This window comes from Pipistrellus kuhlii, unplaced genomic scaffold (assembly GCF_014108245.1).
Source record: "Pipistrellus kuhlii isolate mPipKuh1 unplaced genomic scaffold, mPipKuh1.p scaffold_m20_p_12, whole genome shotgun sequence".
Classification (NCBI taxonomy): Eukaryota; Metazoa; Chordata; class Mammalia; order Chiroptera; family Vespertilionidae; genus Pipistrellus; species Pipistrellus kuhlii.
In genome coordinates, this window is record NW_023425427.1 from 5,811,313 (window position 1) to 5,834,001 (window position 22,689).

A 22,689-nucleotide genomic window follows, 5' to 3' on the forward strand; every position below is an offset into this window, starting at 1 on the left:
CATTAAATCCCCTTGTTGCAATCAGAAGCACAGGGAAATAGATATAAAATTATTTATGGTTGACATCTCCATATAGCATTAATATAATATACATTCTATTGTCATGTACAAGTGTTGTAATATGTCAACTAGGTCACATTTGCTAATTGGATTGTTAATAATTCATTGTTATTTTTTGCTTGTCTATCATGTCTTATAAGATATATGCAAAATACACTGCAGAATTATACCTACGGATCTGCTTTTGAGATATGTCATTTTTGTTTATATATTTTTTATACTATGATTTTGAGGACACTGATTTTTGCGACATGATTCCCTCCTGGGGAATTTTTTTTTTCTTCAAGTAGTTTTTTTTATTGTGTTAAAATACACAATTTGCATTATAACCATTTTTCAGTATACAGTTCAACAGCATTAGGTAAATCCACATTGTTGTGTTGCTTATGCATTTTAAAGCTCTGTCATTAGGTACCTATATATTTAGGATTCTCATGTCTTTTTGTGTGTTTTTTATTCCAGTTGAGTCAACTGGGGTAACATTCTATCTAATAAAAGAGTAATATGCAAATTGACCACACCTCTGCTATACATGCAAGCCAAGTCTACCAGCCACACCCACCAGCCAATCAGGAGCGAATATGCAAATAAACTCAACCAAGATGGCTGCAGCAACAAAGAGAACAAGAGTGAGGCTTGGGTTTCCCTGGCAATGGAGGAAGCCAAGCTTTCCACCTGCCCTGGCTGGCCAGGCCCTCCATTCCAGGCTACAAAGTTTCAATTATAGAAGATAAATAAATCCCAACAAAATGGCTGCAGACACGGAGCAAGCAGGAAGCTTGGCTCCACTCAAGGTTACAAAGCTTCAATTATGGAAGATAAATTAATCCCAGATACCAGGTCCTCCACTTGGGTTGCTGGGGGACATGGCCAGCCTGCAAACCAACACAGGCTCCTCACTCAGGCCACTCCACAATCCAAAGGAACTGCCACCCTGATCTGGAACACCCTTCAGGGCAAACCAGCTAGCCCCCACCAATGCACCAGGCCTCTATCCTATCTAATCCTATCTAATAAAAGAATAATAAGCAAATTGACCATCACTCCAACACACAAGATGGCTTCCCCCATGTGGTGAAAGATGACTACCCCCATGTGGATACAAGGTGGCCACAAAAAGATGGCCAGCAGGGGAGGGCTATTAGGAGGGACCAGGCCTGCAAAGGAGGGCATTTGGGGGCGATCAATCCTGCAGGGGAGGGCACTTAAGGGTGACCAGGCTGGTAGAGGAGGGAAGTTGGGGACAACCAGGCCTGCAGGGAAGAGCAGTTGGGGGGCGGGGGGGAGGATCAAGGCCTGAAGGGGAGAGAAGTTGGGGGGACCAGGTCTGCAGGGGATGGCAGAAATAAAGTTTCAAAATGAATAATAAATGATTAATGATTATAACTTAGAGAATAAGAATCTATGAGTCCATAATAACAATATGCAAATTAACCCTAACAGCAGAACTACCAGTAACTATGAAGTGCAATAACCACCAGGGGTCAGACACTCAATGCAGGAGCTGCCCCCTGGGGGTCAGTGTGCTTCCACAGGGGGTACTCAACTTAGCCACAAGCTGGGCTAATGGCTGTGAGAGCAGGGGTGGTGGTGAGAGCCTCTCCTGCCTCCTAGGCAGCGCTAAGGATGTCTGACTGCCCAGGTCCCTGATCCTGGGTGCCAGAGGGAAACAGTGCCAACAGCCAGGGGAAGGAAGGCCTACTCTTACATGAATTTCATGCATCAGGCTTCTAGTAAATAAATAAAAAACTAATGAGTGTGGAAAAACAGTAATTTTCTTCTTATAAGAGAGTACAAATAATAAATCAAGAAGAAATAATCCTACCTAATAAAGGAATAATATGCAAATTAACTATTACTCCACTATACCCATCAGCCATGCAAACCAACCACATCCACTAGTCATGCCCACCAGTCAATCAGAGCGAGTATGCAAATTAACCCCTACCAAGATGGTTGCAGCCACAGAGAGCAGTTGAGAGGCTTGGGTTTCCCCCGACAATAGAGGAAGCCAAGCTTTCCACACACCCTGGCCAGCCTAGGCCTCCACTCAAGGATACAAAGTTTCAATTATAGAAGATAAATCCCAAGAAAAATGGAGGCAGCCACAGAGCTGGAGAGAACAGGCTAGGGTTGTCCCTGGAAATGGAGAAAGTTAAGCTTTCCACCTGCCCTGGCCAGCCTAGGCCTTCTCTCAAGGCTACAAAGTTTCAATTACAGAAGGTAAACAAATCCAAACAGAAATGGTGGCAGCTACAGAGCAAGGAGAAGGCTTGACTCTGCTCCATGCTACAAAGTTTCAATTGCAGAAGGTAAATAAATTCCAGATACCAGGGTGTCCACTTGGGTTGCTGGGAGGGCATGGCTGACCTGCAAACCACCACAGGCCCCTCACTCAGGCCACCCCAGGCCCCAAGAGAACCCCCACCCTGATCTGGGACCCCTTTAGGGCAAACCAGCTGGCCACCACCCATGCACCAGGCCTCTAGCCTATCTAATAAAAGAGTAATATGCAGATTGATCATCACTCCAACACACAAGATGCCTCTAGCCTATCTAACAAAAGAGTAATGTGCAGATTGACCATCACTCCAACACACAAGATGCCCTCATGTGGACACAAGATGGCCACCACAAGATGGCCAGCAGGGAAGGGCATCTGGGAGGCACCAGGCCTGCAAGGAAAGGCAGTTGAGATGGACCAGAGCAGTTAGAAGTGATCAACCCTGCAGGGGAGGGCAGTTGGGATGACAGGCTGACAGAGGAGGGAAATTGGGGGCAAACAGGCTGGTGGGGGAGCAGTTAGACATCAGTCAGGCTGGCATGGGAGTTGGTAGGGGGTGATCAGGCTGGCAGGCAGAAGTGGTTAGGGGCAATCAGGAAGGCAAGCAGGCAAGCAGTTGGAAGCCAGGAGTCCTGGATTGTGAGAAGGATGTCCGACTGCCCGTTTAGACCCGATCCTGGTGGCAGTCGAACATCCCTCGAGGGGTCACAGATTGGAGAGTGTTTAGGCTGGGCTGAGGGACACTCCCCACCCACCTCAGTGCATGAATTTTGTGCACCAGGCCTATAGTCCTATATAATAAAAACATAGTATGCAAATTGTCCCCTTGACAGATAAGAGTTTGACCAGGGGTCAAGGCCAGCCAGGGGAAGAAAGGGAAGCCCTGGCCTGCAGCAAGCAATGGGAAATGAAGGGAGGCCCCAACTGGTGGCAGTGGCAGTGGCAACAAGCAGCTGGGGGAAAGGAGGGAGTACTGGCTGGCAGCTGGCACCTGCTAGGGACCCTACTAGTGCACGCATTTCATGAACAGGGCCTCCAGTGGAATTATAATATCACAATTTGACAACAACATTTGCAATAATTTTCTAATATAAGAATCACCAATGGATGTCAAATATAGTGAGTTGAAATTTTAGTAAAGGAAATGTTATGTTTGCATAGTATCAAAATATCTACCAAAATGATATCTACTAATTACAAGGTTAGAATAGTAACTTAAAAAAATAGTAACTTTCCTGGCAGATACTTCATTAGCCAATTATAAGTTAGGGCAAAAGTATGTTTAGAGAGATAGAGAATGTGTTTGGTTTTCTCTGTGTGTATGTTAGCATGAAAAATAATACAATAATAATAAAATATATATAAAAACAGGTGATATGCAAATTAGCTGGGCATCACAACTGGCTTAGGAGGAGGCTGCATCACTCTCTCTCAGAAGGAGCTGTGCGCACAGATGGGCAGGAGGGGACTGCATGCCACCCCCAGCCCCAACGGACACACACCAGGGGTGGGGCATGCTCCAAGTGGTCACCCCCTGCATGTCTCACTTAGTGTGTTACTTATGATTTGCATATGTGTAGACAAGTGTTTTTGAGCAGACATACACCAGGGCTGGGAGCGTGCTCAGAGCGACTGCGGCGTGGCTTGCAGCATGCCCCTGGTGGGTGATGGCAGAAGCCAGAGAGAAGCAGCTCCGGTCCCAGATGCCTGGAGGTGGCTGGAGCAAAGCAGCCCAGGTGTCGGGTGTCATGTCCCTGGCATTGGCAGGAGCAAAGCAGCCCAGGTCCTGGATGGCAGCGGCAGCCAAAGTGAAGCAATCCGGGACCTGGGTGCCTAGCAGCAGCAGGAGCAAAGCAGCCCAGGTCCTGGGTGCCAGAGGGAAGCTAGCGCCTGCAGCCAGGGGAAGAAAGACCTATTCTTGCATGAATGTTTGTGCATCAGGCCTCTACTATGTGAATAAACTGTTTTGCATACTCATAACTGGAAACTTACTTTTTCCAACCCTATATGGCATTTTACAATTTTTCTCTATGTTTAAAATAATTTATAATGTTAGGTTGAAAATCCTTTGTCCTAGCTGGAATAATGCCCAAGAAGAAAGGCATCAGGGCATCACTAGAATCAGGGACACTGTCCCCTAGGATTCCAGTCCCTTCTGGCTCTTGGACCCACAACTCCCCAACGGGCAGTCATTAATTAGCCAGAAATTTGTGGACTTGGACTTGGTTGCAGTCTCTCATTAATAATTAAGTGTTATCATTGGATTCATTTCTCTAGAGCTGGTTAAGGGGAAAAACAGTCTGTAGAAGGGCCAGGTCTCCATATATTGCTTCTGTGTGTCAGGATGTGAGGTCTCCTGAAGAAAACCTGAGGAGCTGAAGGTGTCTGAACTCACCAATGATGAGCCCAGGTGAGAGGAGCTGCAAATCTGCCCTTGGTGATGGATCTGCCTGAGTGCTAGTGGGTTCATGTGTGAGACTCTCTGTCCATGACTGTGTAGGTGCATGTACTGTGTATGTTTGTGTATGCTAATAGGTGTGTGTGTGTGTGTGTGTGTGTGTGTGTGAACTACAGTCCTGTTTTAGCACAGGTAGTACAAGTTATCACCTCCAGGCGTGTGATTAGGGACTCCTGATTCACGTCTCTAATCATACTATTGTTTCTGCTGCTGGACAGGAAGATGCCCACCTCACTAGGAACAAGGTCAGGTCAGGTCAGAGAGGGCTCACACCTCTGCTCAGCAATGTGGGTTTCTGTGTCTGTGGGTGAGACACTCATATTTAGAGTATGAAGGTGTGCTGTTGGGTTTTCTCTGTGTATGTGACCATGTGTATGTGACCACGTGCATGGAGCATAGGGGTATTTTAAAGATGCTGCCTGTGATTAAACAGGCTGAACTGCTCCATGCTGACTGCCCTCCCCTATGAAAGGAGTGGTCAGAAGTGGGGAGACATGTCTTTGATTAATAGGAACATGTATGCTGTTTGCTGTAGGGAGTGTGGCTGGGTGAGCATATGTGTCATTGGTGTGTGTTTCTTGTGAGATTTTGAATTGCTTGTGGTCTTGTGTGTTTTCGGTGAAGTGTGTGTAGTATTTGAGTTATGTATATATGGTGAGTTAAGTCTTTACAGATTGTCATGGGTCATATGTATTAGTGTGTTTGTGGGTGAATGGAACATCGTTGAGTGTTGTGCATATATCACTTAGTATGTTACTTATGACTTGTATGTATATGAATATTCATGTGTGAACCATAGATAGGCTATACTTCCCTTAGGATAGGGTTATGGGCATTGGTGACTGGAATCTTCAAATCAGGTGTGTGTGTGTGTGTGTGTGTGTGTGTGTGTGTGGTGTGCATCTTTGTATGTGAGCTGCATTTAGGACCTCAAGAATTTTCTTAAGTGTCCTCCTTCTGGGGCACCATTTGCTGAGATAACAACACTCCAAGCCCCCCCTCCCCCTGATTCTTTTTAAAAATATATATTTTTATTGATTTTAAAGAGGGAGAGGGAGAGGGAGAGGGAAGGGAGAGGGAGAGAGATTGAAACATCAATGATAAGAATCAGCTACTTCCTGCATGTCCCCTACTGGGGATCAAGCCCACAATCCAAGCATGTGCCTTTGACCAGAATCAAACCTGGGATCCTTCAGTTCCCAGGACAATGCTCTATCCACTGAGCAAACCAGCCAGGTCTCTCCTTGATTCTATAAAACAAATCTGTCCTCATTTCCATGTACCCAAGTGGACTGATCAGAATTTTACAACCTCTTCTTTACTTTATTAAACATGAAAGCAAAATAAACTCAAGGTATCATGCTGTGTGAAGTTATAGGGCAGAATCACCACTATATAGCAGGGAGACATTGGGAAAGTTACATAAATTTTTTAATCCTCACTGGAGGATATTCTTCCCTTTGATTTTAGAGAGAGTGAAAGAGAGAGGAAAAGATAGAGGGAAATGGCGATATGAGAGAAACATATCAATTGATTGCCTCCTGGATGCACCCTGATCAGAGCTCAGACAGGGAAAGAGTCTGCAACCAGGGTACCTAGCCTTGATCAGAATTGAACCACGGACCTTCAGTATGCAAGCCAATGCTCTATCCACTGAGCCAAACCAGCTAGGGCAAGTTACATAAATTTTTGGCCTCAGTTTCCTTGTTTCTGTGAATCTTACACAGAGTCTCAGTAAATATTTATTGTATAAAAAAGTTAATGTACTTGAAAATTTATTATCAGTTGGAAAGAATATAAATATGAAGAAAAGAAATTACCTCGGAAGAGGACCAAGAATTTTTGACAACTTTTGGTCCTCACAGCTCTAAAATAATACGTTGTTTTTGACTCCCATAACAAGAAAAGGGAAGTTTCCATGTGTAATAGTTACTGATCACAAAGATATATTAGACAAAACCTGAAGAATTAGCTAATACCTGGAAATGTTTCATACAGAGAAAATGATAATACATACATATCCATTTCTAAACATTACATACCCCATATATTTAGATTCAGAGATATACACGTGTATATGTGCCCTTCTGTCACGTAATGTATAGTGTGACTACAGATTTGTGTCATTTGTATTTTTATTTCTTAAAAGCTAAAATAGGTAAAAGAAAACAAATTCTTAGTACAGCTGTGAAGAGGTTATAAAATCTGGGAATGTGCCCAGATACATTGGCTCAGTGGTTGAGCATTGACCTATGAGCCATGAGGTCACACTTTAATTCCCTGTGAGGGCACATGGCTGGCTTATGGGCTTGATCCCCAGTAGGAAGAGGTGGGGCATGTGGAGGAAGCAGATAATCAATGATCCTCTCTCATCATTGATATTTCTATCTCCCTCCCTCTCTGAACTTCCATAAAATCAATTATATTGTTTAAAAATCGGAGAATGTAAGATTGCTGAGTGGATTAATTAGGAAAGATAAGGTAAGGTCTCTAGCCGAGTACCCAAATGTTCATCAAAAAGCTCAGCATGGCCGAAACTGGTTTGGCTCAGTGGTAGAGCATCGGTCTGCGGACTGAAAGGTCCCGGGTTCAATTCCAGTCAAGGGCATGTACCTTGGTTGCAGGCATATCCCTGGTAAGGGGTGTGCAAGAGGCAGCTGGTCGATGTTTCTCTCTCATCGACGTTTCTAGCTCTCTATCTCTCTCCCTACCTTTCTGTAAAAAAAAAAAATCAATAAAATATATTTTTTTTCAAAAAGCTCAGCATGATTATGAAATACAGTTTGTGAACTATTCTGTTTTGGATCTATTCTGACAGCAAGTGGTTTTCAATGGCCACCCATTTCTAGACTGTCCCTGAATTTACATGAGCTGTGGGTTAATGGGGCCCGGCAGGTTCACAGGAGGGGTGTGATTATACTCCAAACTCCCACTCAGCACTAGAATCTCATACTACTTTCAGGCAGAAACAAATGACACCACTTTGCAGGGGCTCACCTTCTATTCCTGCCACAGTGAATTATCATGGTTTGGCTCTGGCCTGGTGTAGAAATGACCTCCATGCTCATCAAGATCTAATGCCATGGAAGTGGGGACCTTCCTTTTTTGTACACTGCTGCCTTTCAGTCCTTAGAAGAGGTCCTGACACAGACTTGATGTTAAAAATAATAGTTGATTAAAACAGGAAATCCCCTCCAGCCTCTGGTCTTGTTAACTACAACACGAGGGATAATGTATTCCTGGAACCAGACTGCAATAGAGGGAAGATGTTTACATCCACAGGTGGAATTATTATGGAAATATTTTAAGGTGACGTTCCTAGAGAATAACAGTATAAGATGTGATGGTCCTGGCCATCCTATCCCAGCTCCTGAGATTCCGACACCTTCTTTTCCCCCAGCAGACAGAAGAGCAGCATGAGGCCTGAGAACCAGAGCAGCGTGTCCCAGTTCCTCCTCCTGGGGCTCCCCATCCCACCAGGGCAGCAGGGCGTGTTCTTCACCCTGTTCCTGGGCATGTACCTGACCACCGGTGCTGGGCAACCTGCTCATCATCCTGTCATCAGGGACTCCCCTAGCCTCCAATAACGAATGCAACCGCCCATGTACTTCTTCCTCAGCCACTTGGCCTTCTCTGACGTTTCTCTTTCCTCTGTCACTGTGCCCAAGATGCTCATGAACATTCAGACTCAGCAGCAATCCATCTTCTATGAGGGGTGCATTACTCAGTTGTATTCTTTCATACTTTTTGGTTCTCTTGACAACTTTCTTCTGGCTGTGATGGCATATGACAGGTACGTGGCCATCTGCCACCCTTTGCACTATTCCACAATCATGAGTCAGGCACTGTGCACGTTGCTGGTGGCTGGATCCTGGATGGTTGCCTGTGTCCATGCTCTTACTCATACCCTCCTCTTGGTCCGACTGTCCTTCTGTGCTGAAAATACCATCACCCACTTCTTCTGTGACCTCACTGTGCTTCTGAAGCTGAGCTGCTCAGACATCTCCCTCAATAATCTGGTCATCTTCATTGAAGGAGGTATGCTTTACTTCCTGCCACTGAGCATTGTTTTGGGCTCCTATATCCGTATAGGAACTATCATTCTGAGGGCGCCCTCCACTAAGAGACTCTCTAAAGCCTTGTCTACCTGTGGCTCCCATCTCTCTGTGGTGTCTTTATACTATGGGACACTTGCTGCTGTTTACTTTTTCTCCTCATCATGGGGTTCCAAGGACATAATTGCTTCTGTCATGTATACAGTAATTACCCCCATGCTGAACCCCTTCATCTACAGCCTGAGGAGCAGAGATATAAAACAGTCCCTAGAGGTGTGTATGAATAGAGTTAGCTTTTAAGGTGTCAATCACTAGATTTTCTTGTTGCAGTCAGGATCACAAGGAGATAGAACTAAAATTATTTATGCTTGTCATCTCCATAAAACATTAATAGAATATACATTCTGTTGTCATGTACAAGTGTTGTTAATATGTCAACCAGGTCATATTTGCTTCTTGTATTGTTAATAATTAATTATTATTTGGCACTTATCCATCGTCTCATGAAATACTAGAGGCCTCGTGTATGAAAATTCATGAACTAAGGTGGGGGTCACTCAGCCTGGCCTGCACTTTCTCACAGTCAGGGACTACTTAGGGGATGTTCACTTCCTGGCTTTGACCTGCTCCATGGGGGAATGGGCCTAAGCTCTCAGTCAGACATCCCTCTGGCAGATCATGAGCACTCAGGAATGTTCGACTTACGGCTTAGTTTCACACTCCAGGGGATTCGGGCCTAAGCCAGCAGTTGGACATCCCTCTCTGATTCCAGGACCCCTAGCTTTTTGCTGCCCACCTGCTTGCTGCTCCTTACCACTTGGCTTGCTGCTCCTTAGTGCTGCTGTGGAGGTGAGAGTGGCTCCCTCCACCACTGCTGTGCTTGCTAACAGTGAGCTTCTGGCTGAGTGGCACTCCCCCTGTAGAAATACACTAACAACCAGGGAGCAGCTCTTAGTGACTGGTGGTCAGTGCACATCATAGTGACTGTTCATTCTGGTCATTCTCCTGTAACAGTCCCTTAGTCTTTTATTGTATAGACTAGAGGCCCGGTACTTGAAATTCGTGCATGGGGGTAGAGCGGGAGTGGAGAATGTATGTGTCCCTCAGTCCAGCCTTCACCCTCTCCATTCTGGGCCCCTCTCACAATCCAGGACTGCTGGCTTCCAACTGCTTGCCAGCCTGCCTGCCTGATTGGCCCTAATATCTTCTGTATGCCAGCCTGATTAACCCCTAACCATTCCCCTGCAGCCTGATCAATGCCTAATTGCTCCTCTGCCAGCTTTATTGCCCCTCTGCCAACCTGATCACCCCTAACTGCCCTCCCTTGGAGCCTGGTCACCCTAATTGCCCTCACTTGCCAGCCTGGTACCCAAACTGCCCTCCCCTGAAGTCCTGGTCACCCCCAACTGCCCTCTCCTACTGACTTGGTCACTCCCAACTGCCCTCCCCTGCTGGCATAGTCCCCCCAACTGCCTTCCCCTGCAGGCCTTTTCTTCCAACTGCCTTCCTCTGCTGGCCCAGTAACCCCTAAATGCCCTTTCCTGCCAGCTGATAGTCCCCAACTGCCCTCCCCTGCAGGCCTGGTCACTGCTAACTGCCATCCATTTCAGGCCTGGTCTCTCCCAACTGCCCTTCCCTGCAGGCCTGGTCCCCCACAACTAACCTCCCTTTCAGGTGTGTTCCCCCCAACTGCCCTCCTCTACTGGCACAATCACCCCTAACTGCCCTCCCCTGCTGATCTGGTCACTCACAACTGCCCTTCCCTGCAGGACTGGTTGCCCTCCACTGCCTTCCTCTGCCAGTCAGGTTACCTATAACTCCCCTCCCCTATAGTCCTAGTCCCTCCCAACTGTCCCCCGCTACAGGCCTGGTCCCTCCCAACCACCCTCCCATGAAGGCCTGGGTCCCTGCCAATTGCCCTCCTGTGTAGGCCTGGTCCCTCCTAACTGCCCCCCCCTGCTGGCCAGATTGACCACAACTGCCGTCCCCTGCCGGCCATCTTGTGTCCACATGGGGGTGGCTATCTTTGACTACAAGGGGCAGCCATATTATGTTGGAGAGATAGTCAATTTGCATATTACTCTTTTATTAGATAGACCTGTGTATTCACCACCCAAATTCAGTTCTACTTCCATCACCATTTATCTTCCCATCACCTTGTTCTACTTCCCCCACCCCTTTCTTCTGGTAATAACCATACTGTTGTCTGTATCTATGAATTGTGGTTTGTTTTTTTTTACTTAATCCCTTCAACTTTTTCACCCAGCCCTCAAATACCCTCCCCCTCTTACAGCTCTCAGTCTGTTTTCTGTATCCATGAGTGTATTTGTATTCCGTTCATTGAAGTAACACATATGTGAAATTATATGATTTTTGTCTTTCTGTAACTGGCTTATTTCGCTTTGCATAATAATCACAAATTCCATCCATGCTGTTGCAAAACATAAGATTTTCTTATTTTTTATAGCCAAGGAGTATTCCTTTGTATAAATGTGCCAAGGTTTCCTTTCCCTTTCCATTGAATTTATTGGTGTGACACTGGTTAACAAAATTATTCTGGTTTCAGATACACAACACATCATCTGTACTGCATTGTGTATTCACCAACACAAGTCTCCTTCCATCAACATTTATCATTCTTATATCCTCTTCCATTTTCCCCAAGGCAGAATGCACCCTAGCAACCACCATACTATTGTTAGTATCTACTAGGTTTTGTTTTTTGCTGAAACAAGCAACTCAGAGAACAATTTGTACCACAGCATTTTTTATCCACTTATCTACTGGTGGGCACTTAGGATACTTCCAAATTTTGGCTATTGTAAATAATGCTGCAACGTACATTGGAGTGCATATATTATTTCAAATCAGTGTTTCGGGATTCTTTGGATATATTCACAGAAGTGAATCACTGGGTCAAAAGGAGGTTCCATTTTTAATTTTTTGAAGAAACTCCATATTGTTTTCCACAGTGGTTGCACCAATCTGCATTCCCACTAACAGTGCATAAGGGTTCCTTTGCTCTACATCCTTGCCAGCATTTCTTTGTTGATTCATTGATGATAGCCATTCTGCTAGGTGTGAGGAGATGTGTCATTATGGTTTTCATTTGCATTTCTCTGATGATTAGTGACATTTAGCAGCTTTTCATATTTCTAGAAGTCATCTACATGTTCTCTTTGTAGAGTGTCTAAGCAGGTCCTTATTACATTTTTAATTGGATTTTTAGTGGGTTTTTTTGGTGTTGAGTTACATGAATTATTTAGACATTTGGGTATTAACCCTTTATCAATATATCATTGGTGAATATATTCTCTCATTCAGTGTATTGACTTTTCATTTTTCTGGTGGTTTCCTTTGCTATGCAAAAACCTTTTATTGGGTGTAATCCCGTTGTTTATTTTTCCCCTCCCTTGTGAGATATATCAGAAAATATAGTACTACAAGAAATCTCTGAGACTTTACTGTGTATGTTTTTCTTCTAAAATTTTTATGGTTTTGAGTTTTACATTTAAGTCTTTAATCCATTTTGAATTTATTCTTGTATATTGTTCAAGTGGGTGTTTTAATTAAATTTTCTTGAACACATCTGTTGTATTTTTCTAACACCATTTATTGAATAAACTGTCTTTACCCCATAGTATGTTCTTACTTCCTTTGTTAAATATTAATTGAACATATAGGAGAAATTTTATTTATGGATCCTGTATTCTGTACCACAGATTTATATATCTGTTTTTATGCCAGTACTATGCTATGTATATTACGATTGCAGGGGGGTTGGGAGGGTGGAGAATATCCCTCAGCCCAGCCTGCATCCTCTTCAATCTGGGACCCTTCAAGGGATGACCCATGGGGATCAGGCCTAAATGGGCAGTCAGACATCCCTCTTACAATCCAGGACTGCTAGTTCCCAACTGCTCACCTGCCTGCCTTCCTGATTGCCCTTAACCACTTCTGCCTCCAAGCCTGATCACCCCCTAACTACTCCCCTGCCAGCCTGATTGATGTCTAACTGCTCCCCTACCAGCCTGTTTGCCCCAAACTGCTCTCCACTGCATCCTGGTCACACCTAACTGCCATCACCTGCAGACCTGGTCCCCCCAACTGCTCTTCCATGCAGGCCTGGGTCCCTCCCAACTGTCCTTCCCTGCAGGCCTGGTCGCCCCCAACTTCCCTCCTCTGCCGGACTTGTCACCCTTAACTGCCTTCCCTTGTAGGCCTTGTCCCTCCGAACTGCCCTCCCTGCTGGCCATCTTGTGGCGGCCATCTTGTGTCCACATGGGGGCAGCGGTCTTGTATTTTGGATAGTCAATCTGCATATTACTATTTTATTAGATAGGATAGTGACCTGGTGCATGGGTGGGAGCCAGCTTGTTTGCCCTGAAGAGAGTCCCGGATCAGGGGGTGGTTCCCTTGGGGTAAGGGGTGGCCAGGTAAGGGGCCTGTGGTCGTTTGCAGTCTGGCCATACCCCCTGGCGATTCAAGTGAATGCCCTAATATCTGGGGTTTATTTACCTTCTAAAATTGAAACTAAGTAGTCTTGAGTGGAGCAAACCCTCCTGCTTACTCTAAGGCAGCAGCCATTTTTGTTGAGATTTATATATCTTCTATAATTGAAACTTTGTAGCCTTAAGTGGAGGCCTGGGCAGGCCATTTTCCCTATTCTATTTTTATTGGTTTACGTTTTTCATTAGATTCCACATATGAGTGAGGTCATGTGATACTTATCTTTCTCCCAATGGCTTATTTCACTCAGCATAACACTCTCCAGGTCCATCCATGATGTTGCAAATGGTAAGAGTTCCTTCAATTTTACAGCAGAATAGTATTCCATTGTGTAGATGTACCAGAGATTTTTAATCTACTCAATGATGATGTACACTTACACTGTATCCAAATTATAGCTATTGTAAATTGCTCTGTTATGAACATAGGGTTGCATAGATTCTTTCTGATTGGTGTTTCTGATTTCTTACGATTTATTACTAGAAGTGGGATCACTGAGTCAAATTTTCTTTTCTTTTCCTCCATCTCCATCCTTTGTGTCCTTCCTCTTGTCTGCATTTTAGTTGTTTCCCTGATTTGATGGAATAGCTTTGTGTGCTAGGTGTTCTGGTAGAGCCCAGTAGCACAGCCTTCCCAGTTACCTGTGGTGGACAGTCTTGGTGTACCCCTTTGTGGGCTGTGTGTGCAGTCTTCTTAAGCCTTGCTTGTTGTTGGTATCACTGGGAAGCATTGATCTCCAAGCCAATTAGAGGGCTTCTGTACTCCGCTTATAGGGCGGGGTCTCTGGGTGATGCAGACAGTTCTTTGGTTCCCTGTTAGTCTCGCCTTAAAAAAGTCCTGTTCGTGGAGAGTTTCAGAAGATTGGTTGCAGGCGCGTGCACCTCTTTGGTAAAGGCGCAGACAAGCTTTGGATTCAGGCCAGTCCCTCCTTAGAGAAAGCCAGCCTCTGGGAGAGCTTCTGTGCTCAGCCACAGATGGGGCAGAGTCTCTGGTTGGTGCAGACAAGCTTTGTTTTCCCTTCAGCTCCTCTCCAAGACCCGCAGTAATGGCCTCTGGCTTCACACACCTCCGAGAGATCTCTGCCCACTGCCTGACAATCTGGCCTCTCCCTGTCTGGGGCTGTCTATAAGAGCAATAGGGTGATTCTGTTTTCCTCTTGAACAAGAAAGCCAGCCGCACGTTAGCTGTCCACCCTCTCTGCGCTGGGGGAGTAAGCCAGTGCCTTTTCACATACACAGTTCTCCATACCTTCACAGTTCCTGAGGTTCAGTGTGCCTTCTCTCTCCTTCCCAGATGGCAGAGCCTCCTCTCAGCTAGCCGTCCGGTGCTTCAGGGCAATGCCTCCCTTTTTCCAGTTCTAAATTCAAATTTGTTGTGCTAGGCTGCATTCGGGTGTCTACCCTATGCCACCATCTTGGTTTCTCCTAGTTCTCCATTTTAATTAAATGTATATTTTAAATTCCATTTTTCCTCTATTAACTTGTGAGTCATAAATTATTATTATTATTTTATAATTCTTTCTTATGCTGTTTGCAGAGGTTGCTTCTTCCTTTTTATCCAGTTGAGACATACAATACAATGGCATTTAGGACACTTATCAGCAATATCTCATTTTATGACACTAAAGAAAATCCTATAAAATATCAACTGAGTATTTTTCAATGTGGAGAAATATTAGAATATATTGCTAAATGAAAATAGAAATGTGTAAAAGAGTACTTATAGCATGCTACTCTTATGTAAAATTGAAGAGGAATAAAATATAGATGTGTCTACCCATTTGAGCAGAAAGAAGCACAGGAAGAATAAATCAGAAACATTTGAGATTATTTACCTATAGGAGTTGGGGAAGAAGAGATAGGGAGATGAGTAGAATTATTTGTGTAGTTTTGACTATGTTGTCTTTTGCAAGTAAAACATGAATAGTAAAGGTGGTTAATAAAGCAAAATAGAATAAAACAAATCAAATGAACCTAGATGTATTTTAAATTAACTCCAAATTTAGAGTTAAAAAAGAATTTTAAATAAGTACCCTAATTACTAAACCCAGAGGTTATCTATATCTCTCAATTAAAAATAAAATACTGAAAACAATGTTTTTAAGCTGTACTTTGTGTCATTAATAGTGATATGTGTTCCAGATTCTGAAACAACTCACCATGTATCCAAAGATTCAGTAAACAAGTAAACACTGAGGAGAAGGTAGAGACTCCCACGCTTGGAGAGAGGAGCATGTATACGAAAAAGATGAAGCTTGAAAGGACTCTATGGTGTCAAACTACAATTAGAGCTATACATATGAAATCCTGGGTTTTAAAATGTATATGTATTATGTATGTTATATATCAACATATATACTGTTTCCATCCCTATTGTTTCTGTCCTGTTCCTAACCTACCTCCTATAGGTAAACATACCTTTCATTTCTACATTTTCCTTCCTGAGTTTCTTTTATATATTTCCTAGTTGGCTTCTCTGAGATACTTTAGAAGCCTTGAAAGCAATGAACTCACCCAAAGCTTCAAAATGAATAACAATAGTAATGGATTGTGACACAGAGATTAAGAATCCATCAATACATAGTAATATAAATAAATAAATAAATAAATAAATAAATAAATAACAAATGTGGGATAAGAATAAGTTCCTTCTTTTAGGATAATACAGATAATACTAGTAAATAAAGAAGAAATGATCGAATTAGAAAAATCACCTTTTAGGTTTCGCATTTGCAATACTTTTCTCATATAATAATCACTAATGATGACTTCACAGGGGAGTCTAACCAAACATTCAAAGAATTAACACTATCCTCCTCAAAGTATTCAAAAAAAATGAAACTTAGACCACCAACTTACACCAACATAAGAATAAACTCAAAATGAATAAAAAACTTAAATATCTCATGAAACCATAGAAATCCTAGAATAAACAATAAGGAAAAAAATCTCAGACATCTCTCCTAACATTATGTTGTGAAGACATCTCCTAGGACAAGGACAATAAAAAAGAAAATAAACAAACTGGACTACATTAAAAAAAAAAAAAAAAGCTTCTAAACAGCAAAAGAAACTATAAACATTACAAAAAGGGAGGCCACTATATGAGAGAACATATTATATTTGCCAATAATCCATCTGATAAAGGGTTAATATCCAAAATATATAAGGAATTCACACAACTAATCAAAAGGAAGACAAACAATCCAATTGAAAATAGGCAAAAGACCTAAATAGGTAATTCTCCAAAGTGGACATACAGAAGATCAAGAGACATATGAAAAAATGCTCAAAGTCATTGATCATCAGAGAGATGTGAATTCAATGAGGTATCACCTCACACCTGTCAGAATGACAACTATCAACAAATCAACAAATGATTATAGGTTTGACTAATGAAGACAAGGATGTGAAGAAAAGGGAATGCTAGTACACTGCTAGTTGGAAGGCAGAATGGTGCAGCCATTATGGAAAACAGTATGGAGTTCCCTCAAAAATTAAATATCGAACTGCCATTTGACCCAGTAATCCCACTTCTAGGAATATATCCTAAGAAACCCAAAACACCAATCAGAAAGAATACACGCACCTGTATGTTAATAGGAGCTGCATTTACAATAGCTAAAATCTGAAAACAACCCAAGTGACCATTCATAGATGAGAGGATAAAAATCTTTGGTACATTTACACCATGGAATACTATACAGCTATAAAAAAGAAGAAGAAGAAAAAGAAGAAGGAACCCTTACCATTTTCAACAGTGGAAATGGACCTGGAGAGTATTCTAATAGAAATAAGCCAATGGGAGAAAGATAAGTATCACATGATCTCATTCATATGTAGAATGTAATGAATAAAACAAACCAATGAGCAAAATAGATCCAGGAACATAGAAATCTAGAACAGATTTATTTCACTCCACACAATTCCCTCTAGGTCCAACCATGTTGCAGATGGCAAGATTTCATTCTCTTTTATGGACATTTTTTCTCCCCATTTCTATGCTTCCTTTATTCATGGCAGTTTTTACCTACAAATGAAACTTAGAATTTATTTCTTTATTTCAGATTCAGACCCATCTCATGTAGAAATGAAATTCCAGTAAAGAAACAATGACAATAAAGGGAATTAGTAAGGCTCCTGAAGAAAGAGGAGCATGAGGAGTGAGGTCAGGAGGATTGGAATATATATCCTACATGGGGATTGGATTGGGTGACTTTAAAAAAACTGATATTCCAGAACTTAGACAATCACCTGGCATGTCATAGTCATGCAGAAAATTTTTTTATATGGATGAATTATTAATTCATGCATTTAGATTTTCTTTATTAGAAATGGAAACTCTCAGTTTGGGAATAAGACAACAATCATTTTGCAGACTGAAATTAATCAGACAGAGATAGTCTATTCCCACCACAGGAGAGAACAAATACCATATGATTTTACTTACATGCGGAATCTAAAAAAAAAAGAATATACAAACAAAACAGAAGCAAACTCAAAGATACAGAGAACAAACTGATGTTTGCCAGATGGAGAGGGTGGGAGGATGGCTGAAAAGGTAAAGTATTAAGAAGTACTAATTGGTAGTTATAGAATAGTCACAGGATGTAAAGAACAGCTTAAGGAATGTGGTCAATAATCCTATATAATAAAGATGTAATATGCAAATGGTTCCTACTCCATGAAGTGTAATGACCCAATGCATAAGGACCGTATCACGGATAGCAGGAAGGTGGGGCAGTGAGCTACACATGGGCATCGGGGAGCTACAGGGAGGGACAGGGCAGCAAGCCATGAGGGGGAGGGAAAGAGGAGGAGGCAGGAAGAGCTATGGGAGAGCGGTTTATAATTTACATTGGGTGGCCCAGGTGGAGCTCATTAGAAAGATAACACCCAATCAAAGACCTTAGTGAGGACAGGTAAGATAGCAATGGGCATATCCGAGGATAAGCATTCCAAGCATGAAAATCAACAACTAGAAATAATCTGAGGCAAGATGATGCCTGGCCCATTGCAGACACATTAATGGGGCCTCTGAAGCTGGACAAGGCTGAGGGGGGGGGGGAGGGATAGAGGGTGATAAGTTTGGAGGTATCAGGATCCATATCTGTAGGGTACTCATAGCCACAGTAAGTGTATTAGTCAAGATTCTCCTAATAAATAAAGGAAAGGGGAGGAGAACAAAGGAGAAGGGAGGAAAGGAGCTCATCAGGCTGGACTCCTGCCTGCACACGCCCATGTACTTCTTTCTCAGCCACTTGGCCTTCTCTGACGTTTCTCTTTCCTCTGTTTTGTCCCAAAGATGCTCATGAACATGCAGTCTCCACAACAATCCATCTCATATAGGATGCATTTCTCAATGGTATCTTTACATACTTTTTGTTGGTCTTGACAATTTTCTTCTGGCTGTGATGGCATATGACAGGTACATGGCCACCTGTCAGCCTGTGTGTGCTGTTGGTGGCTGGTGCTGGATTCTCTCCTGTGTCCATGATTTACTGCACACCGGCCTATTGGTCCGACTATCCTTTGGTGTCGATAATATCATTACCCACTTCTGTGATTTTGCTGTGCTCCTGAAGGTGAGCTGCTCAGACATCTCCCTCAATGAGTGGTCATCTTCACTAAGGGAGAAATGATTTTCTTCCTGCCTTTTGGACTCTTATGTCCATATAGGAAACATCCTAAGGGTGCCCTCCACTAAGAGACTCTTTAAAGCCTTTTTGACCTGTGGCTCCCATCTCTCTGTGGTGTTTTTATACTACGAGATACTTTTTATCTATTGATATACATGCCCATAGATATCTACTTATCTATTAATATGCAAATCGACCAAACAGTGGAACAACCACACGCTATGATGCACCCTGACCACCAGGGGTCTGATGCTCACACAGGAGCTGCGCCTGGTGGTCAGTACTCTCCCACAGGGAGAGCGCTGCTCAGCCAAAAGCCGGGTTCATGGCTGGCAGGTGCAGCAGCAGTGTCAAGAACCTCTCTCTAATAGATCAACCGAAGGACTTGTGTACATGCATATAAGTACAACCAATGGACATAAAACTCTGGGGAAAGAGGGAATGTATGGGAGGGAGGGAGGGGGGCAAAAAAAATCAATAAAATATATTTTAAAAATAAATTAATTAATTAAAAAAAAGAACCTCTCTCACCTCTGAGGCTGTAGGTGTTTACTCTTTCTCCTCACTATGAGATTCCAAAGACATAATTGCTTTGGTCATGTATATGGTAGTTACCCCCATGCTGAACCCTTTCATCTAGAGATTGAGGAACAGAGATATAAAACAGGCCTTAAGAGATGTGTGTCAATAGGGTTTGACTGGTAATCACTAAATCCTCTTGTTGCAGTCAGGAGCACAATGAGACAGATCTTCTATAATTATTGTATGGTTGACATCTCCATATAATCTTAGAATATGCATTCTGTTGTTATATACAAGTGCTGTTAATGTTCAAGTTGGTCAAATTTGCTACTTGGGTTGTTAATAATTCTTATAAACTTGTTCATAATCTCTTATAAAATCATGCAAATTATTTTGTAAAATAATTTACAAAATTATAACTGTGAGATTGTATTTTTAGACTGTTATTGAAAACTTAATAATTTACCATCATGATCCATTCTTGCTGAACTTTTTTTTGAAATGATTATTGTTTGCTGTCTCAAATTTGCTTCTAGCTGATTGTACACATCTCCTCCAATTCACATTCAATAAAATGAGGTTTGCAGACTTTAAACAGTCATGACAAGAAGAATTACACTTTGAAAATTAGCATTTGCTCCAAAGCAAGACTCTATAAATACATTAAAAAAAATAATTTAATAGCACACATCTAGCAATGGGTCCTCGTATACTTGTGATATTAGTACAGATATAATATAACTAAATCTTTAGATATAGATATATATATAGGTATAGGTAAACATACAGATAGAGATATAGATACTAGTATAGCATTGGTAGTAAAGATGGCCCTTACTCGTTGTTAGTGTTTACATGGTATTATTTCCATCACTTTAAGGTTTGCTATATCTTTATATCTTTAACATGTCTATCACTATCAGTATAAAGTTGTATTTGTTCTTTTTATGTAAAGCAACAATTATATTTGTGGAGAATTTTATCTATTGATATATATGCCCATTGATATCTATTTATCTATTAATATGCAAATCAACCAAATGGTGGAACAACCAGCGGAACGACCAGTTGCTATGAGGCAACCTGACCACCAAGGGTCTGATGCCCAATACAGAAGCTGCCCCTGGTGCTCAGTTTGCTCCCACAGGGAGAGCACTGCTCAGCCAAAAGCCGGCTCTTGGCTGGCAAGTGCAGCAGCAGTAGCAGGAGCCTCTCTTTGCCTCTGCAGCAGGTGGCAGTAAGGAGTGAGGCATCCCAGACTGCAAGAGGGATGTCTGAATACCAGCTTGGAGCCAAACCCTTGAGGGATTGGGCCTACCTGGGGGGATCAAGCCTAAGCCGGCAGGCAGACACCCCCAAAAGGGTCCTGAACTATGAGAGATTGCAGGCAGGGCTGAGAGATCCCCCCACCTGAGTGCACAAATTTCATACACCAGGCCTCTAGTCTAATATATATAATCATAATATATCTAAATTTATATTTTGCTTATTACTGTTTTTATTTATATAACTTTTACTTTTATTATCTCTTAACTTCTTCCCTTTAATCAAATATATTTTTTATTTCATTCCGCCTTATTTATATATTGATCCTACATTATAATGTTGTTGTTGTTAAAATTCTTTTATGTACCATAACAGTATATAGAGATTATCTATTACCTACTCTTTAATTTTTAATTATAATTTAATATACAAAACATAAAATTTATCATGTTAGCCATTAGAGGTATACTATTGGGTGGCATTTAAGACACTCAACACCAATATCTCCTACTAGGATCAGTAAAGAAAACTCTATAGAACATCAATAAAACTTAGTATTTTGCAACTGGGGAAAAAATAAGAATAGACATATTTATAAATCAATGTGGAGAAATAGTATATATTGCTAAAGTTTAAAAAGCAAGGTATATAAGAGTATTCTTGAACCCAAAATTGTCACTACATACTTTCACAATAAAAATAAAAAAATAAAAACCTGCCAACAAAGTTTTAAGCTGTACTTAGTGTGTCATTGACAGTGGTGTAAGTCAAGATTCTGAAACAACTCATCATGTATCCAAAGACTCATCAAATGAGTAAACATTGAGGAAAGGCAATCCCTCTCTCTATAGGGAGCTATGTACATGGAAAAAAGCCGTGAAAGAACTCTCTGGTGTTCTTGAATTGGAGATATCAATTAGAAATCATGGGTTTTAAAATTTATAAGTAGATTGCACATTATAGGTCATATATCAACATCTATCCTGATTCCATTACCCATTCTTCCTCTCCCATTAAGGACCGACCTGCTGTGAGTAAATATTCCTTTAGCTTCTTAGTTGCTAGTTTCTGCTTCTTGTGTTTTTTTATATATATTTCCCAGTTCGCTTCTCTGAGATCATTTAGAATCCTCGTAGTCAATAAGCACAACTAAAGTTTTAAAATGAGTAATAAATGATAACAGATTATAACTCAAAGAATAAGAATCTCTGAGTCTATAATGACATAAATTAATAAATAAAACACTAATGAGTGTTAAAAAAGAGTAATTTTATTCTTATCAGAGAATACAAGTAATAAATCGAGAAGAAGTAATCCTATATGATAAAAGCATAGTATGGAAATTGTCCTCTCGACCCAGAATTTGGCTGGGAGTTCAACCAGGGGGCAGGGACAGCCAGGGAAAGAGAGGGAGGTCCTGGGCAGGGGCAGCGGTGGCAGGTAACCAGAGAAAGGTTGGGAGGCCCACCTGTGGCAGGAGCTGGGAGAAGGAAGGGAGGCCTTGGTCAGCCGCTGGCACCCGCTAGGGACCCTACCATTTGCTCGCATTTCATGCACTGGGCCTCTAGTGGAATTATAATATCTGGCAACAACATTTACAATAATTTTCTAATACAAGAATCACCAATGGATGTCAAATGCAAATGAGTTGAAATTTTAGTAAAGAAAAAGTTATGTTTGTATAGTATCAAAATATCTACCTAAATGTTATCTATTAATTATAAGGTTAAAATAGTAACTTAAAAAAATAGTAACTTTCCAGTAGATAACCTGGCAGGCACTACATTAGCCAATTATAGGTTAGGGCAAAGTATGTTTAGAGAGATGAAAAGTGTGTTGTTTGGTTTTCTCTGTGTATGTTGAAAAATAATACAATAATAATAAATAATAATATGTG

The 22,689-nt window shown here is 41.9% G+C and overlaps 2 pseudogenes; both read left to right on the forward strand.

Moving 5' to 3' along the window:
* The first annotated feature begins 8,090 nt into the window (after positions 1 to 8,090).
* Positions 8,091 to 9,334, forward strand: LOC123652113 (annotated as a pseudogene).
* An 8,580-nt stretch (positions 9,335 to 17,914) lies between these two features.
* On the forward strand, positions 17,915 to 19,154 carry LOC123652166 (annotated as a pseudogene).
* Positions 19,155 to 22,689: the final 3,535 nt, after the last annotated feature.